We start from the raw sequence: 20,357 nt of genomic DNA on the forward strand, positions 1-20,357 counted from the left end.
AGAAGGGCTTATCTTAATTGCTTTAGTCCCCATCTATTGGGCTGTAGCTTCTCTAGTGGCAAAAAAAAAAAAATTAAAAAATGAATAAAAAAGGAAAGAACATGAGAGGGACACATGCCATACACGGACTCTTGTGTAATGGCCTATTGCTATCTAACCTAGGCCAAGCTGCACTACAGGCCTTACCTATTTAGTCAAACACAAATCTAAATGCTGTCACGAATGGACTTTGTAGATGTGATTAAAAACCCCTAACTGAGGTGTAATCCCAGCACTGGGGCAATGGAGGCAGAAACATAAGGAGTTCAGGGCCAGCCTCAGATACGATACACAGGGTGTTCAAGGCCACCCCAAGCTACATGAGACTTTGCCTCAAAAAAAGAGAAAAAGAAAGAAAGGAAGGAAGGAAGGAAGGAAGGAAGGAAGGAAGGAAGGAAGGAAGGAAGGAAGAAAGGAAAGGAAGGAAGAGAGAGAAAAGAAAGGAAGAGAAAAACAAAGTTCATGATCAGTTGAATTTAACTTAATTAAAAGATTACATGACTACATGAGTAGGGCTAACCTAGTAAGTTGAGTGTCTAAGGAGTGCTTAGTCGTTTTATGATGTCAGAGATCCAAATATTTGATGCCCTCAAAGTTCCAACCTGCCCACGGACACTACTTTTCTTTACTGTTCTTAGACAACAAAACTTTATAGTCTGTGTTTATGAGTTTCCAACTTGCTTTTAATCTCTCCTCCCTGACTACCTCTCTATAGACTTCACACTTGCTCTACAGTACCATAAGCCAGTTCCTTATGGACAGTCCCTAGGTGGTCCTGAATTTCACATTCCTATACTTGGAATTGTTTCTGTAAGTGTCTTTCTTTGTTACATATCCTTAGGTTGCAGGCATGCAAAAGCAAGGTTTTCTCAGGTACTTCCAAAGGACCTCACACTCAGGTCTCTGCTGTGGGAGACTTTAGTACCGTGGGGCTAACAATTCCCCCAGTGCCTAGCTGTCTTGGACAAAAACCAACTGTACTCACTTGGCCCCAAGAGACTCATCCTTCCTTGTCTTTCTAAACAGTGACTGGACCCATCGCGGCTCATTCTTTTCTTTCCAACTACTCTCTCTGTACTCAGAAAGAAACAAGGGGGCAAATTAAAGTGTTCCATCTAGGCATGTTTCCAGCTGGGGAATGAGAAGGCGTGCCTAAATTGAGATGCTATTGTTTTTTTAAAGGCTCTGAGCCCCTGTTGCTCATATATGTTCATCAGTTGTAGACCATCCCAAACCGCTAAGGCAAGAAAAGAAAGGGAAAAAGAAAAAATTACAATAAGGAAATGGTAGCGACCCCAGAGTGATAGCAGGGGATGATACCTGGCCTCACTGAAGGACGGAGCAAGGGTTTCTAATGCTAAAGCAGCAAGAAATACTGACCTGTGCCTTTTTCCCATTTGCTACTGGGCCTGGCAATACCAGGATTTTGAAAAGGGAGCTTTAAAAAAGATTTTTCACAAACGTTGTGTGTGTGTGTGTGTGTGTGTGTGTGTGTGTGTGTGTGTGTGTGTGTGTGTGTATGAATGACTATATGTGGCAGTTTTCAAACAGTGAGTAGATTTGGCTTGTGTGAAGGTGATGATGCCTGGTTTGAAACAGAGCAATTATGTTGTGACACTTTAAAAGTCATCCTGGCACACTAATGAATGTGTTGGCTGGCAGCTAAGAACACGCTAAAACGCAAGAGTTTCACCATTTATGTTATTTCCCTCTGTTTCCCTTGATTTCAGAGGTCGATCCCAGGGCCTCACACATGTCAAGCTACAGCCCCAGCACCAAGTCTCACAACATATACTCAGCACACCCCTTCCAGCAAAGAGCCCTTCAATCTCTGAAAAGCAGTTTTATCAATTTACATAAAATATGCTAGTCTCAGATGACACATACTTATCATCTGACAATTACTTTCTGCCTGAAAGAAAAAAAAAAATTAAGCAAAATCAATTTGCACTGAAATCAGCACCTTTAAATTCAGCTTGCTGCTGACTCTATTAAGGATAATAGAGCCATGGCTAGGAAAAATGGCAAGAATAAAATTATCTTCTTTTTTCTTTTGAAGGAGAGGCTGGAGGGGGACAGGATCTCACTGTGTAGCTCTGGCTGTCCTGGAACGTACTATGTAGTTCGGTCTGACCTCAAACTCATAGAGATCTTCCTGCTTCTGCTTCCTGAGTGTGGAGACTAAAGGTGTGTAGCACTAGGCCCAGCTAAAATCACCTTTTGTATTTTATATTTTATAGGTATATCCATGGTTAAATCATTGACTTATTGTATTGATTACATGCTAAATAAGTGTAAAACAAATTCTTGTGTTGCTGATGTACTTGGGCTGCTTATCATTTACCTAAGTCTTATGAAAGAATATCAAACATCCCAGTGAGCTCAAAGATGTCCTCCAATCATCCTAGATAAGTAAGAATCTCTGAACAAAAGGAAGAAGGAGGAGAAGGAGAAAAAGGAGGAGGAGGAAGAAGAGGAAGAGGAGGAGGAGGAGGAGGACATACCCCAGGAGCAGTAGTGTATTCTGAGCCCTGAAACACTGCATGCACCACCTGCTCCCATCTGCTCTGTTCTTCCTGCTGTTTATCTCTGTGAGCACCAAGCCAGAATTCTCAAACCCCACTCTAGGCCAAAGTCCAGAAATGCTACAGTGCATTAGTCCCAAAATTTTACAGATTTGATTTGTTTTAATCATAACTGATTCTTCACATAACAGAATGATGTTATAATTTTTAAAAGTCACAATTCAGTCATCTCTTTCCATATACTGTATTTCAGTAAAATCCCAAAGACCATTAAGAAATGGTCATTAGATGCCCTCTTATTTCAGACCACATTGTAAATCACATTTTTAATTAAATTTCACAATACCTGGTAGGTAACATAATATACATAGACATATCAAAATCACAGTACACCAATCACCATACTCTATTTATGTAGAACACATACACACTGCAAAGGTGAAAAGACTTCATCAAGTCCCCATCATTGCCAAGGACTCTGTGCATTAACGACAAGCATTGTGTAGTCCATGCCATCATAAGTTAGCTAGCAACATGGATCAGGATTTTATATGTGTGAGTTCTCCCAGCCATGCCAATCCCAGTAATAGAACCTAAGGAGATCATCAGTAGGCATATAAAATGCACACATGAGGGTAGTCACCTTGCTTCTCTTTATTTGATAAAAAATTAGAAATAACGTAATTACCCATTAGTGGAGAGGAGCCTAAAGGAAAATACTAAATGATAATACCTATGTATATATACCGATATAAAAATAATTATGTCATATTATTGAACCAAAAGAAATTTATAAAAGAGTACTTATGGGATGGGGTTGTTCATTTGGAAAAGTGCCCAACATGCATGAAGTCCTGGATTTGATGCTCAGCGCCACATAAACCAGACATGGCAGCTCAGCCCTGTAACCCCAGCACTCTGAAGGCCAACGCAGGAATATAGGGAGTTCAGTGACATCCTTGGCTATGAAGAAAGTCTGAAGCCAATATGAGATACACAGATTTTTTCACTAAAACACACACACACACACCCCTAAAGAATATTCATGATCGGGTTCTATTTATATAAAATAATTCATATGTATGTGCATACATGCATATGTACTTATTTTTTTATTTTTCTATATAAGTATCTATTTAAAATCTGAAAAAGTTTAACCTACTTTCTTAAGAAGAAAAACATATATCATTACTGTATTTTAGTCTGACAAGTCAGCCGAGGAGCCAGCATAATTCTTGTATATCTGTGCCATCTGTGGAAGGAAAGCTGTGGGTAAACAGACCACTTTACAGGGGAAATATGAATGGGTGGTGTCTAGAGCTCAAACCAAAACAGGCAAATGACTGCAAACTGTGGGCAATGCCTTTGTTATTGCTTTTGAAAGAATCGTGTGTGTGTGTGTGTGTGTGTGTGTGTGTGTGTGTGCCTGTGCACGCGCTTGCATGCGTGCATTATGGTATTTTCATGACAGGCTAAAAATATATGTAGATTCCAAATGGCAGCACAGAATCTAACATCATTACCATTGGCTTTTCTTACATAAGTTACCGCCCCATAAATCTGCATGTTAATGTGGGAAAACATGACCTGAACAGATGGACCGCATGCTGTTCTCTAAGGTATGCACAGATTTCCGATGCTCTGGTCCAGGAGTGGAGTCAGCACTAAACCAGAAGATAATGTCATCCATCTCTTCAGACTGCGACTTCAGAAGCTGCTCATAGAAGCGATGTTTCCCTCTTCAGAAATAGAGTGGTATTTTTATGCTTTAATGCAATGTGTTTCTAACACATCAGAGAAAGGAGGTGGGAAGGTGGTTCAGTAGGCAAAGGTGCTTGCTACCAACCTGACTCTCACAAGTGTGTTATGACATACACTAAATAAATGCCATAAAAAGGTCTTCAGAGCAAAACACACAGAAGGGTATTTGTGGTCCTAGGGATGTTGGGTGAATGGTCCTTGAAGCTTAACCGTGTTTGGAGAATCCTCCATCCATGGCCCTCAATTGGCTGCCCTTCCCTTGATCCCCCATGTTTCTTATGGAGGTCAAGTCCCTGGGGTTGACTCACTGTCCAGATCTTTATTTCTGCCTCCTTAGCTCTCCATCTCTCATCACCCAAGAGCCTACTTTTATCTGAGTATCTTCATTGATACCGTTTATAAGTAGACGTCCTTGGGCTTGAAGATCCAGTAAAGGGTTCTCACAAGTAATTAGCACCTTTGAGATTTTAATTTCTTGGTCCACAGCTCTCTTATTTATTTACTGTTGTGAAGAAGGCTGGCAGAACCAGCAGGATGGAGTCTTGGGAAGATTTGGGTCAAGGAAGTGGCTGATGGGGTCAGGACAATGGTTACATCAAAGGAGAAAGAGCAAATAAATAGAGTGAGGATACCAGGAGCCGGATTCCCATCATAAGAAAACACATGAGATAATGGGGGCTGGACACTCACTTGGAGAAGCTTCTCTCTAACGACCTGTTCCTTCCCTGGGCTCTGGAACACTTGGTTCTTGGGATGTTGTAGCAGTCCTGGACAAACTATCACTCTGGGCTGTGTGCACATGTAAACATAGCCCCTGATAAACTCTCACCACTCCCAAGAACGAGGATGCTGACTACTTTTTTTTTCTTGATATCTTGAAGGTCCTACCTCAGAACCAGACTCAACAAATGCTGGTAGATCAGGAACTCTCTGGCCTAGCTGGCCTCACGTTTAACTGTTGGCTTTTAATCCTCTATCAAACCAGCTGATGCATGCCTTTGTCTCCAGTCTAACTCTCCCATAACTCCTGACTCTGGAGTAATAGGAGAATTTGGCTTAACAGCCTCCCTCACACTCACTCTCCCTTCAAACCGTCACTCCTGTTTAGAACAGTGGCTCATCCAGCAACAGACAGAAGACAAAGGTAAAGCAAATGTCATCAGAAAAATGGGTCACAGAGTTTGTTCCTTTTATCAGGCTCTTAAAGAGTCCAGTAAAGCTGCTGACTGACAGTGTGGTGTCTTAAATAAAAAACAACTCACTCCCAAGTCACTGATTATATGCAGTCAGGAAGTGACTAAACACACTCCAGTAAAATGTTAGCATGAGGACTGAGTCCATATGCAATCATAAGAGAAATAGTGTTTATGTGCACATAAAGTGTTATACTGCATTGGTTCTGTACAGCAACAATTATGTGAACCTAGAGTAAACCGTGCACCAATATAATTTTATATACAAGCCATTATTTTTAATTATGTGTGTACATTAACATTTATAGAGCAAACTAAAATTTTAATCAAGAGTCAGAAACAAGTTCCATGATCTCAGCTGGTCTCTGACATTTCCCTCCAAGTGAGGATATTTCCTGGGTACAAACCTGAGGGGAAAGGAGCGAGAACTGGCAAAGAGGAAACAGCAGTGGCCCTGCCGGCACTGCGATGTGTCAGTGTGTAAGAACAGCACCGTGGGGCTGGAGAGATGGCTCAGCGGGTAAGAGCACTGACTGCTCTTCCAAAGGTCCTGAGTTCAAATCCCAGCAACCACATGGTGGCTCACAACCACCCATAATGAGATCTGATGCCCTCTTCTGGTGCTCAGCACGGAGCCCAAGCAAGGCTTTTATAAGCAGCACAGCTCTAACATGCTGGGGAAAGCCCAGTTAGAAAAGGCTTCTGCTCTTCCCTCTTGCCTTACCGCAGACCCCGTGCCACCAGAAGGTTACATTTCTGTTCAGACCATCGGGAAGCAAAACTTCCTGGAGCACATAACTGAGATAGGTCTGATCCTCGTTGTGAGAACCATAGACCCTAAGATTGCTCGGTACATTGGTGTTGGCAGAGATCCGCCAGAAGGTCTCAAGGATGGATAGCAACACTGTCTATCCAAGTTGAAAAGCATCAAGAAACTTAGCCATCTTTGTGAATTAAAATATTTTGAAAATAAACTTTATAAGCTTCAATTAAAATTGTGTTTGATTACAGGATGTATTTATGCCTCTCTATATATTCTCTTGACTTTATTAAGCCTACTTCTTTGAGGAGATACAAATCGTGTGCAGGGCTTTTTTTTTTTTTAATAATTTATGGTTTGTGTGCTGTGAGCACAGCTCAGTAGTAGAGTGTTTGCCCAGTTTGTGTCACATCCTGTGTCTCATCCCTGACAGGACAATTTTTTTAGTTATGATTTGTAAATGTGCTAACCTTCCTGTTAGACTGTCTTTCTTCCTACAAAGTCATGTAAGAATGTCCATATGTGACTTCGAAGGATAACTGGGCCATGAGAGCAGAGCTCTTGCCACTCCCGTGCATGGGGCCACACCATGGGGCCACACAAAAGACTATCATCTATGAACAGAAAGCAGACCTTACCAGATACCTAATTTTCTAGTGTCTTAATCTTGATCTTCTCAGCCTTCAAAATGATGAGAAACAAATTTCTATTGTTGATTAAAAGCCATCCATTTTATTATGGCAGCCTGAAGGAACTACCATTGTCCAAATACTATCTTTAAAAAAAAAAAAAAAAAAGATTTTAGGAGCTGGAGAGATGATTCAGTGGTTAAGAGCACTGACTGCTTTTCCAGAGGACCTGGGTTTGATTAGCAGCACCCATGGCAGCTCAGAACTGTCTGTAACTCCAATTCCAGGGGATCTGGCACTTTCACAGACATACATGCAGCCAAAACACCAAAGCACAGAAAACAAAGATTGTGGTGTGTGTGTGTGTGTGTGTGTGTTTGTGCAAACACACACACACACATGGGCCCACATGCCTGTCTGCCTGTCTCCCTGTCTGTCTATGTATGCCACATGTCTGCAGGTGTGCACAGAAGTCAGACAGCAGCATCAGATGCCTGGAGCTGGAGTTACAGGTGATAATGACACAGACGCTAGCAACCAAACTCAGGGCCTCTGGAAGAACAGTAAATGACATTAACCACTGAGCAATCTTTCCAGACCCCAGAGACTATTTTAAATATTTTCTTAAAGATTTATTTGTCTATTTTTATACAAATACATCATAGCCCTCCACAGACACACCAGAAGAGGGCATCGGATCCCATTATAGATGGTTGTGAGCCACCATGGAGTTGCTGGAAATTGGACTCAGGACCTCTGGAAGAGCAGTCAGTGCTCTTAACCACTGAGCCATCTCTCCAGCCCCTAATATTATTTTTATGTTATTTGAAATAGAAGTTATTAACTCCTATTCTGTCAGCTGTATTTAAAAAAAAATCGGAGTGACCGTTGTTCTATGTTCAGAGTTGGCCCCTCTGCTTGATTCTACTTGCTCCCAACAAGCTAGCTACCTGAAAGGCTCACCAGCACAGATAGATAAACCCTTTTAGAGCATGCTCAGAAACAGAAGTGGTGACTAGAGAAATACAATGTGATTACTATAACAAGGTATCCATAAAAGAAAAACAAGAATAGCTAGTACATACCTAGACTGATATACAATCCAGCTAAAAACACAGAAACACAAGGGAACAGGTGGATGTCCACGTTGCCATTTAGATGAGAAAGATGCAAATGCTCCCTGCAGTGCAGTGCGACACCACCACCTGATGCATTAACTCTGTTTAGGAATTTACCACAAGGAAACACCACTGTTACATAGTTATACTAAGCTGCCAGTAAGCTAAATGTGCACAAGATGTTGACTGTTTGAAACCTTAAGATCATGTTCTGATGAAAAAACATTTTCTTTTGAAAAATAGAAGAATCAGGGTACATGGCTACAATCTCAGCACCTGAGGCTGAGGCAGGGAAAGAGAGACAGCAAGGCCAGCCTGACTATGGAGTAAGACCTTGCTTCAAAAATCAACCAACCAACAGAACAGAAAAAAAAATCATAACCCTACTTATGATACATTAAGTTCATTGTATATAATGTTATATTTCTAAAGTTAAAATGTATCTTAAAGTTGATACATCTCACAGTCATTGTTATGAATGTGATAATCTGAAAATATTTATTTCAAATTAACATCTGTGGTGGTTCCTACAGACCTGGACTGACTAGAAGGATTTTATTTTATAATCTGATCTTTTTATTTCTTATAATCAGTGTTGTTTTTAAATATATCCTCTGAAAACAATGAAGTTGTTATTCTCAGAGCTGTAGGGTTAGTTCAGCAGGTTAAGGCACTTGCCCACCAAGTCTGATAACCTGAGTTCAGTTTCCTGGACTCCTGTGGTACAGAGAGAGAACCATCCCCGGCAAGTTGTCCTTTGACCTCCATACAGGTGTTGTGACACCCCTCTCCCCAGTAAAGAACTAAATATTTTTAAAAATTGTTATTCTCATTAGTCTAGTCCAAAATGATCTTAAACCCTGAAAAGAAAATAATACAGAATAATTCAACAATACCCAAATAATCGTTCTTTTGTTTTGGAAAATATATTACATTGATCCATCATGTGTGGTTGCCAAAAGGCATTTGACCAGCCTTATATGTATACATCCTTGTGAATGGGTGGTTCTCCTTTTAGAAACATTCTGACATAAGTTCCCATTTTGGCTAATTAGTGCTCTTAGACACATTTTCTTCCAGCTACATTAAAAATACTCTAAAGGATAGCTTTTTTTAAAATTGCATGCTAACAGTTTTAAAATATTACAAACTACATTTAAAGTAAAAACACTGTAAGTGGATTTCCAAATGTTAAATATATCACATTGGAAGACTCAGATTAAATAGCATAATGCCTCTCTTAGAAGATGTAGATAAATATGGATTAGAAATCAATAATCATTAATTCCATTCCATTTTCTGTCACTCCAACCCAGGGCCTTGCATGTATTAGAAAAGTGACATTATTATTTTTATTATTCAATGTGCAAAATAGTTTACAACTAGTAATGAGCTACATTTAAAAAGAAAATAAGAGAATAAATCTGGGGTTTAAAGCATCTTTTTGGTAAATTACAAATGAATCATTTGCAAATTCAAAACTTAAAACAATGTTCCCATGAGAAGATGCTTTTATATATGAAAAGCAATAGAAGCAGATGCATGCTTGTAATCTCAGAACATCAGAGGATAAGGATGACTATGTTGTATATAGAGAAATGCAATGCTGATATAAATGCCAAAAAATATAACAGAAGTATTGTAATACGCATGGGGATGTCCCAATCAGTGGGGTGCTTGCCGAGCAAGCATGAAGACCTGAATTCAGATCCCCATCACCCACATGAAAGCCCACAGTAGCACAGATCTGAAACCCTAGTACTGAGGGGGAGAGGGATGACAGGTCGATTCCTGGAGCTCACAGCCACTCCAGCCAATGGTAAGCTCCAAGTTATGTGAGAGACGCTGTTTCCAAAACTGAGCTGAACAGTGATGGAGACAAGCACCCAGCATCCTCCATCCCCTTACACACCATGCACACCATGCATACGCACACATATACACATATGCACACATATACACCTATGCACACACCTATGCACACACCTATGCACACCCACATGAACATGGACTCACTCTGTGATGGCAGTGTCGATTGTCAACTTAACAACAAGTAGAATTACCTGGGAGATGGGCCTCTGCGGATACCTATTGTTGTCTATGGGATACCTATGGATATCTATGGTTGTCATGGTTACAGTAGTTGAGATCAGAAGGCCCACTACTGTAAAGGCACCATTCCCTGCTCAGGTCCTGGACTGTGTACGTGGAGAAAGGAAGCTGAACAGATGCCTGAGCCCGCTCTGGATGTGATGGCACCAGCTATGTTAAACCCTCGCAGCTTTGACTTACCCGCCACGGTCACCTGTGATTTGAATTATAAGCTTAAATAAGTTCTTTCTCCCTTAAGTTGATTTCTTAAGATACTACATCCTAGCAACAGTTAAAGAAACTCTCATACACATACACACCATTCAAATAGAAATTATATATATGTATATGTGTGTGTATTCTATACAGCATAATACTATAAACAAAGTTAACAAAATTAAAAAGAAAAAATGTGGCAGCATAGCCTTTAATCCCATGAAGCAGATTTCTGTAGTTCAAGGCTGGCACGGTCTACATAGGAAACTCTAGCTAGGCCAGTCAGAAATACATGATGAGATTTTGTTTCAAAAGTACAACAAACAGAATATGGTACTATACAAAGAGTTTATATGAATCAAAAAGTAAGTGAGCATGCCAATAGAAAAATAAATATATGAGTAAATAAGTCGCAAAGTGAGAAATATTGCTAATGAATAAATGAACAAAATTTTTTCCTCTCTACCCAATTAGAAAAACCCTTTAGCAATTGATAAGACCTGTTTTTGGCGAAAGGATGAGTCTACTGAAATTCAAATTTACCATTTATAGTAGCATATGTTCATCTATTTTTAAAGGCACAATTTGTAAATACAGGTTGCCCAATAAATATTCCTTAAATGTGGTGATTTTGGAAATGTTTAAAAGAGGAAATAAAAAATATTTGAACAAATTAATGTCTCAAATGTATCAAAATTAAAATATCCATCATTTGGACCACAAATTTTACTTCAAGAATTTTGTTATAAGACTATATATACTTGCCAGGCATGGTGGCGCACTTCTTTAATCCCAGGCAGAGGCAGGTGGATTTCTGCCAGCCTGGTCTACAAAGTGAGTTCGAGGACAGCCTGGGCTATACAGAGAAACCCTGTCTCAATAAATAAATAAATAAATAAATAAATAAATAAATAAATAAATAAATAAATAAATAAATGAAAATAGTATATACTTAAGATGGGTGTGGTGACACATTTTTAATCCCAGCACTAAGGAGGCAGAGGCAGGAGAATATCTGAGCTCAAGGCCACCCTAGTCCACAGTGTGAGTTCCAGCATGGCCAAAGTTACTTAGAGAAACACTATCAGAAAACAAAACAAAACAAAAAAGATTGTAATTAAACAAGTGTGTGTTTGTGCAAAGAGGTTATATTCACACGGAGCAATTTAAGTGTCCATCATTACATGAATAGCTTTTTAAAATGGAGCATCTATAAATACAAAGAAACAACATTCAGCCTTTAAGAAGAAAGCAATTCTGTCCTATGAAAAATACAAACGAGATACTATGCTGAGTAAAGAAACCAACCACAAACACTGTGTGGTCCCACTTATGTGGAGTACATGAGATGGGCAAAGTCATAGACAAGATGGGAACAGATGTTACCAGGGGCTGGGGAGCAAGGAGAATTAGGGAGTTACTAGTCTATCTGCATTGACGTTTCAGTCACATGAATAAACGCAGAAATTGCTGTACATTGTGCCTCTAGTCAGTCCTAATGCATTATCATCCGTCTAATCTAATGCATTTAAATCTTTGAGAAAATAGATGTTTACCATATCTTTTTTCCCTTAGAGTTCTTTATTTATTTTTATTTTATATGTAAAGATGTTTGCCCGTATAGATGTATGTGCACCTGGTCCATACCAGGTGCCCTCTGAGGACAGAAGAGAGCATAGATCCCCTGCAATCGAACCTACAGGGACTTGTAAGCTGCAATCTAGCGACTGAGAATCAAATATAGGTCCTCTGCAAGAAGGGCAAGCACTCTTATCTGCCAACATCTCTAGCTGTGTTCTTAAGATACTTAGGCCAGGCATTAGGCCCGCCATGGTAGTGCATGCTTGCAATCTCACCTTCTGGGTGATGAGGGTAAGAGGATCAGGAATTCAAGGTCATCTTTGTCTACATACCAATTTTTAGGCCAACTGGGGAAGTCTAAAAGAATCTGTCTAAAAGAAAAAACATAGAGCATTTGCTGGGCTTGGTAGCACATATCCATAATCCCATGCAATCCCAACACTTTGAAGGCTATGGCAGGACAACTTTGCATTTGAGGCCAGTGTGGGAATCAGTGAGACTCTGTCCCAAAACTGTGAACAAACATAAAAGCTGTCCGCAGAACTGTCTTTAACAGGGTTCTCAGCCTTCCTAATGCTGAGGTGACCCTAAGCCATAAAGTTATTTCATTGCTATTTCATAACTGTAACTTTGCTACTGGTCATGAATCTTAATGTAAATATCTGATATGCAGGATATCTGATGTGTGACTACCCCAAAGGAGTTGCAACCCACAGGTTGAGAACCACTAGTCTATTCTAACAAAATGTTGAAGATAAGTGTTCAATAATTACAAGATTACCAAAAACAGAACAGACAGAAGAATGGTCCATCTAAAAGTACATGTGTGCTCACACAAAAGAATTTTTGTATTTCTTGATTACCTAAATTTCTTTAAATAAGCATGCTTTCTTTTGTCTTTCAGTCGATTGATTGTTTGATTGATTGATTGATTGATTGATTGTGTCAGTGAGAAGCCCACATAAGGTCTCTTGAACGCTGAGTGGATGCTCTACCACAGAGCTACACTCCCAGTCCCTCTAATACAGCATTCTCTGGAACGTTGGAACAGATGATTATGAAAATTAATTGTGCTGTAGAGTCCAGAAACTCAAGAGGAGTCAAAAAATAAATAAAAAAAGATAAGTCACAAAAGGTTCTGGGAAATGTGTGGCTTGTGGTACATGATAGCTTTGAAAAGAGATGAGCATTATGTTTGTAGGTATATACTCATACATATATCCTTCACATGCATGCACATACATTAGGGCCGGTGTGCTTGCTCACAGTGTGTACTTTTAGGAAATCAAGCAAGCTGGGTTTTATCTCTTCTTCCAAGTTGAACCACATTTCCCTGCAGTGTTTCCCTCAGGAGACCACGCTCAACCCATCTGTGAAGAGTTTCAGTGTCTAGCCGGCTCCGGCCTGGCCGCTTGCTTTGGCCATGAGTTATTTTTTGGCAAAGGTGCAAAATAGGAAAATATGGCTGGCATAGGCCCAGGAAGTCGTAGACCTGGGCACGAGGAGCTTCAGCACCACGGACACAGTCAACTCTGCTCAAAGCCATTTCCCGAAAAGAGCCCGCAGACTTGGCCCACTCCGCGCCTGCCCCCTCACCCTCCCGGCCTGGTGTGAGACTGTCTAGGAGCTCCTCAATCCTCGGGACGGGAAGTTGCTCCTGCTCCTACCAGAGCCTGGTGACAGCCTGGGTAGTGACGTGGATCTGCGCAGCGCCCCCAGCTGCCCCAGGAAGAGTGAGTGTTCTTCCTGCCAGTTCCCGCGACCCGTCTTCCCCCATGAGCTAAACGGTCACACACTGCGTAAAATTCTAAACCTAGAACCAATTCCGTCAAGAAAATCCGCATTTTGTTCTACGTGGATAGATGAGATGAAACTGACTTGCCAGAGCCTCCACCTCCACACTCTGGTCCTTCCTCCCTATCGAGTCAAGAAACAGGAAAATCTCAACCCATCTAATCTGGAGTTCAAGACTCAAAAGACACAAGACAGGAAAGTGATGGCAAATCCAAAATCTTTGTCAGACTCCTAAAACCACCCAGTAATTTTTCGAAAGTTGCATTCGCAATCACTCCTATGACGCCACAAGCACTCGCCGAGCTTGTGTGGGCTCCGGGGCCAAAGAAGGGACAAGCCCTGACCTTCATCATGCGACTGGGGTTGGGCCCACACAAGCAACTGTGTCAGGCCCGAGGATGGTGCTGACTATCACCCCGCTGTTCCTGTTCTCCAGGACAGCAACGGGGAGAAGTGGGCACTGGATGGCTTTTCTGGCGTCCTGCAGAGACGCGCGCTCCACCGAGGTCTATCAAGTAGGCGGGGCGCTTGACGGGAGCCTACCTTACCCCAAACGAGGCGCCCTACGGGTCACTTGCCACCGACGTGGGGCTCGGTGCGCTCCCTCTTCCCGACGGGGCCAGACGGCTGAGTCCCGCACCGCCCGCTGCTGCCCACCCGCCACCGGCTCAGTTACCTGGAAGTCGCGGCTAGGCCGGTGCGCCGGGGGCACTAGCGGACTCCCGCGCTCCTGGTCTGGCCTCCCTAGCCAGCTGAGGCCGCCGCGCGCTCGGCGGGGACCACTGCAGCCTGGACTGCCAGGGGCGGCCAGCAAGGAGAGGGGCGCCAGACGCGGGCACTGCGCCTGCGCTCTCCGCTGCCCCAACCCCCCACCGCAGGCGCTGCGGGAGTGGAAGACGGCAGGAGACCACCAGGATGTTTGCTTAGACCTGGGGACTGGCCCTCCCCGAGAGGCGTGAGCGTCCCAGGCAATGGAAGCTGCCAACGCCCTGGGGCGGAGAGTGGGGGCAGGCGGGGTTGGGGGGGGTGGGGGGGGCTCTTAGAAGCAATCGACTGCCAGCCAGGGTGACTAGGTCCTCTGGGAAGAGATGAGGAAGCATTCTCCATTCATTTCTATCTGGTTGTAAGAACTAAAAATTATTTCTTGATATTTGAAGTGGTGACAGTATCGATAAACCTTGGGACAGAATAATCTTGGGATATCCCTGAGTCCTGACCGTTTTACCCAGGTTTTGCAAGATGGGAGAAGTCTTGACAATGCAAATGTTTGTATACCCCAATCCCCAAAGCTAAATGAACACACTCTTAAAAACAAACCAAGTCACCAAGGCAATGAGAGTCCAGGAGACAGGCTGGAAGACCATGACTGTAGATTAGGTAAGAAACAATCAGGCCTGAATTATGGTGCTAACTATGGAAAGACAAGTGTCTTCTGCCAGATTTTTCATAGTCTGTTTAGATCCCTTTCTGTCCTGCTCTGACTCAGGACTCACCTTGATGGATGAAGCCAAGTGTCTTCTAGCTTTTGGATAGTGTGGGCAAGTGAGAGACACATGGGAAACAGAGTTACTGTTATCCACGTCTTCATCTCAAAGTCAGAACCCAAATCCTCTGGTAGAGTTTTGTGTTTGCACACCTGACCACTAGCTGTCCTCCTCCTTCAATCCTGGATGGCTCCCAGAGGGTTCTTTTACATATCACATACATATACAAACACAAACATACACACACATATACACATACTCACACGCACACACACAAACACACATATACACACATACTCACAAGCACATACACAAACACACACCTTAATGGATGAAGTCAACTGTCTTCTAGCTTATGGATGGTGTGAGTATATGAGACACACGGGAAACACATACACACATATGTACACATATACACACATATGCATACAAATACAAACACACACATACACACATTTACATACAAATACACACACATACATACATACATATGCACACACATACCATACCAGCTTTTGTTGTGCAAACCTTGTTCCTTAATTTGAAACTATTGGTTGAATAAAGATGCCTATAGCCTGTAGCTGGGCAGAAGAGAGGTTGGCAGGGCTTCGGTTCCCTGGCTTGGGGTCTGAGGCAAAGACCAAAAGGAGAGAGGAGGAAGCCCCCATGGGGTAGGTGGATTGAGAGGACCAGCCCAGTTGGAGTAGGAACAGTCCTGGCAGAACATGGCAAGTGTCAGGATTCTTTTTTGGGGTTTTTTTGTTGTTGTTGTTGTTTTTTTTTTTTTTTTTTTTTTTTTTGGTTTTTCTAGACAGGGTTTCTCTATGTAGCCCTGGCTGTCCTGGAACTCACTCTGTAGACCAGGCTGGCCTTGAACTCAGAAATCCGCCTGCCTCTGCCTCCCGAGTGCTGAGATTAAAGGTGTGCACCACCACGCCCGGCCAAGTGTTGGGATTCTTGACAGAAAAGTAGACAAAAGAGCATAGAGGGCTGATATCTGCCCAGCTCTAATGCATTAAGGCTTATTATGAATATAAAGGTTTTGTGTCTTTTTTCTGGGAACTAAATGATCAAAGGTGGGATAGAAAACCCCAAATAATATTAACTCCAACATACACACAAACACACACACACACCTTTTAGAAATAGTCTCTTTATTCAAGACATTATAATGGATTTTAGTTCATTGAGGTTGGCAATATTTTAAAAACTTGGGAGCCCAGTTGGTGGTAATAATTTCAGCATTTGGAAGTTGGAAGCAGGATATTGAGTTCAAGGCCAGCATCAGTTATATAGAAAGATTCTTGTCTCAAAAAATGAACGGCTGAGAATTTAGTTCAATAACAGAATGCTTGCCTGGCACGTAAAAAGCCTTGGGTTTAGTCCCAGCACAAGTAAGTTAATCAGTTAGTTAGTTCTAGAAGATGAAATGTCTCCTATAGCCATCTTGATGGTCCCTGGGGCTTCAGCATCCATTGTGCCAGGTGATCTATTATGGCCACATAGCCTATGGATGTCAACAATAGTTTGAATAGACCCAAGAATAGAATTCTGACCATCTTGTTACCAATGTGTTCACAATAGACTGAGAACCACCTAAGTGTCCAGCATAGGAGAACTTGTGTGTGTGACTTGGAGAGGGGACATTTCTAGAGCCTCACAGTGTAGTACTCATTCCTTCCCAGCTGCAGCAGACTGCTTTTGAATGGGTCAGTATTCTCAGGGCACTCTTAGATTCCTGGCACAGCATCTGATAAATGTGCTTATGAAGAAGCTGCCGAGTGAGGCAAGCATCCATGGAGAGTCTCCAGCTGTTTCTCCCAAAGAAGATCAAAAAGGACACTGGTCATTAAGTTACCCCTAGTACAACAAATCAGTTTGTTCTAAATCCAGGATCTGACTTTTGTTTGTTTGTTTGTTTGTTTGTTTGTTTCTCGGGCTTGTAAAAAAACAAACTGCTTGCCTGGTTTGAGTTTTTTCCCTACTCATAAAAGAATAAATAGATAGATAGATAGATAGATAGATAGATAGATAGATAGATAGATAGATAGATAGATAGATAGAGCAACTAAAAAATAAAACCACTAAAACAACCCAAGGCAATATCACAATATCACAGCAAAAGTTACCCAAAGGGATCCCCAGGCATGGTTGTTTGCAAATAGAATTAATGTCCAAGTAAACACCTGCTAGTTCTGAATACAAATGAGACCAGGACAGGCAGCCTCCCATCTTTTACCCTTTCTAAGGGGAAGGGTCATTTGCTGTCCACACAGGCATTCATTCTGTTGATCTGGGTAAGACACAGAGAAACACAAGGAACCACGAGAGCAGTCTGCAGGATTTGGCAAAGGTTTTGTTTCCCTTTGAAGAAACGAGGAGAGGAGAGCCAAAAATGGGAAAGAGACAGAAAGAGGCTGACATGAGCTGACTGTAGGAGCAAAGACTTCCTGAGGGTTTTGAGAGTGACGTTAGGATTTAGCACGGCTGTCATTTTCTAAGTGACACTCGATCCTGAGAGATAGGAAAGGAGGATTTTTAGACATTCTGTTGAGTTCATGGACTTCTCTTGTACTAGAACCCTAAGAGCTTTTCTTTGCAACTGTCAAAAATTCACACTAAACCGACTTTAAGGAAAGCAATGTATTTGGTATAAGAACTGGGGACTCCAAGGATAAGTATTGAGAGAGCCCTCAGGGCTTCGGACACTACCATTAACACAGAGTCTCCTTTCCTCTGTCTGCCCTTAAGTAGTTATTTCTTCCTACATCCCCCTTTTCTACAGTTCTAGTTTCATTTCTGTATCTGAGATAGAATCCCCTGACAAAAGTGACTGGGGGAAGGAGTTGTTTTAGCTCACGAGTCCAGGTTAGAGTCGATCATGATCAAGGCAAGGCTAGAGCAATGAGCCCCATCAAATTCACAGTCAAACTAGCTTTCTCCGTTCTTAGATAGTCCAGGGCCAAACCCAAGGAATGGTGTCACCCATTTGAAGGCTGGATCTTCCCGTGCCAATTAAGACAATCAAGACAAACCTACAGTCCAACTTGAGCTAGAAACTCTGGCATTAAGACTCTTTTCTCAGGTAATCCTAGGTTGTGTCAAGTTGACAATAAAAACTGACCACCGAGGAGGGGAAAGAATGCTCGTCTATTAAAGGGTAGGATCACAACCAAAAGGATAAAACTTAACCATCACATCCAGTGTTCAATTATGTCATCCTTTTAGCTGGTTCTTCCAGGACAAGCAATGCGTTTATTTTCCAATAGCATCTTGGAGATGTTTGTCACTGACACATTCCACCAAATTTGTCTTTAGAGACAAATTGCTGGAGAGGGGTCATTCCACAAAAAGAAAACCAAGAATCTATTACTAGAAGGACCAATACAGTTATGGACAAGAGAACAAAGAAAATGCTCTCTGTCTGCCCCTGTCAAAGAAACTTAAGGTTCATATCACATTAATTAATTAACAAATTAATTGGTTTGTCTGTCTATTTATAGGCAGTCATCTGTCACTCAGACTGGTATGGAAAGTCACTGGGAGCCAAGAATGGCCTGATCCTAGTGGTAAGACGATAGGTACACACCTCCACATCCTATTTATGTGGTGCTTAAGGTCAAATCCAGGGCCTTCCGGCATGCCCCCCAGCAGCATATTGCCGACAGAATGATGTCCACAGCCCACTTTCATTAACTTGGTTTTGGATACCAAACTAGCGTTTCCTTTGAAGATGACATCATAGCATGCCGAGATGTTCTTTTCAAGTTTTTATTTTATTTTACTGTGCATGTGTGTATCCATGTTTCTGTGTATGTGAACAGGTACACACAGGTAGAGCTCAGAGATTGACATCTGGTGTCTTCCTCAATACGTCTTCACCTTGCTTTTTGAAGTCTCTTATTGCACTTGGAGCTCACGGATTCCCCGAGATGGGTTGGTCAGTAAGCTCTTGAGATTATCCTGCCTCAGCCTCTTCAGGTCTAGAATTATAACACATTGCCACCATGTCCAGATTTTTATATTTGTGTCAGGGATCTGAAATCAGATTCTCATGCTTGTGTGACAAGAACATTACTGACTGAGCCAACTCCCTCACCCCTGAGACAGCTTTTTTAAGGAAAAAAAAAAAAAAAAAGACTTACTGTTTGTATACAAAGGGGAGCCAGAAAACATGTTTAAAATCTATTTTGGCTCATTTTCAGTTCCCAAGAATGATATTGCTTTTCTGAGTTTAATATACAGTTCAGATCTAGGTTACCCACGCTCCTGTTTACTACTATAGCAATATTGATTTCCTTATCATTATCACCTTCATACAGTTATCGAAGTTCAGCAGTTAGGTCTCCTGGCCTAACATACTAAAAGGGTTACCAGAATTGGGAAAGCTGAGGCAGGAAGACCTCACGTTCCAAACCATTGTTGGCTACACAGTGAGATCCTGTCGCAAAACAAAAGAGGAAAGGAGGAGAGACCGGGTTTCTATATATAGGCAGGAAGGCGGACAGGTATCCCCCATTTCAGAAGATTTCTGGGCTTATCAGTCTCCAGTCACAACCACAAACATTGAAATAAAAAGGAAACTCGCCAGCTAATACAAAGTTCAAGCCTTAGTCTTCAAATGAATTGTAAAATGAAGGCACAACAGTACACACAAACACCTCTTCTCCACTAATCAATCCTTTCTGCATTACCACTTACTACTCTAATCCATACATTCGCTGAAATTACTGTTCACAACACTTCAGATTCCTTATTGAAAGGAAGATGATAATGGCCTGTGGTGTGTGAAGCAACATTTTAGTCAACGAACAACTACACATACAAATATCTCCAGATAGCACCCTCGGTGATGAAAGATTCGTCCTCAGAAACAAGAGAAGGCTGCATGGTGCTTTTATCCTGTGTATATCTGTGTGTGAGTGTCTACGTATGTGTACATGTGTGTCTGTCTGTGCATGCATGCACACACGTGTGTGTGCGTATGTATATATGTATACACACGCACATGTTTTAGAGGATAACCTCGGATGTTGTTCTTCAACTCCATACACATTTTTGTTTGAGACATTCTCTCATTAGCCCAGACTCAGTATGTTGGCTAGGCTGACTGAGCAGCAAGCCCAAGTGATCCTTCCTGGCTCTGAAGTTACAAGTGTGTACGCC

At 41.9% G+C, this 20,357-nt stretch overlaps 1 protein-coding gene across 2 annotated transcripts in view; it reads right to left on the minus strand.

Moving 5' to 3' along the window:
- The window catches only part of Slc35g2 (solute carrier family 35, member G2), a 21,961-nt gene extending 7,440 nt beyond the window's left edge, over positions 1 to 14,521 (minus strand). The window contains exon 1 of one of the 2 annotated variants that reach the window (XM_030244387.1): positions 14,256 to 14,354. The gene's annotated coding sequence lies outside the window, so the exon portion shown is untranslated. Of the gene's footprint in view, positions 1 to 14,255; positions 14,355 to 14,383 lie in introns of those variants that run through there. The other variant, NM_001101483.1, reaches the window with a different exon arrangement.
- Positions 14,522 to 20,357: the final 5,836 nt, after the last annotated feature.

The sequence above is a fragment of the Mus musculus genome, chromosome 9 (assembly GCF_000001635.26).
Source record: "Mus musculus strain C57BL/6J chromosome 9, GRCm38.p6 C57BL/6J".
NCBI classification, from domain to species: domain Eukaryota; kingdom Metazoa; phylum Chordata; class Mammalia; order Rodentia; family Muridae; genus Mus; species Mus musculus.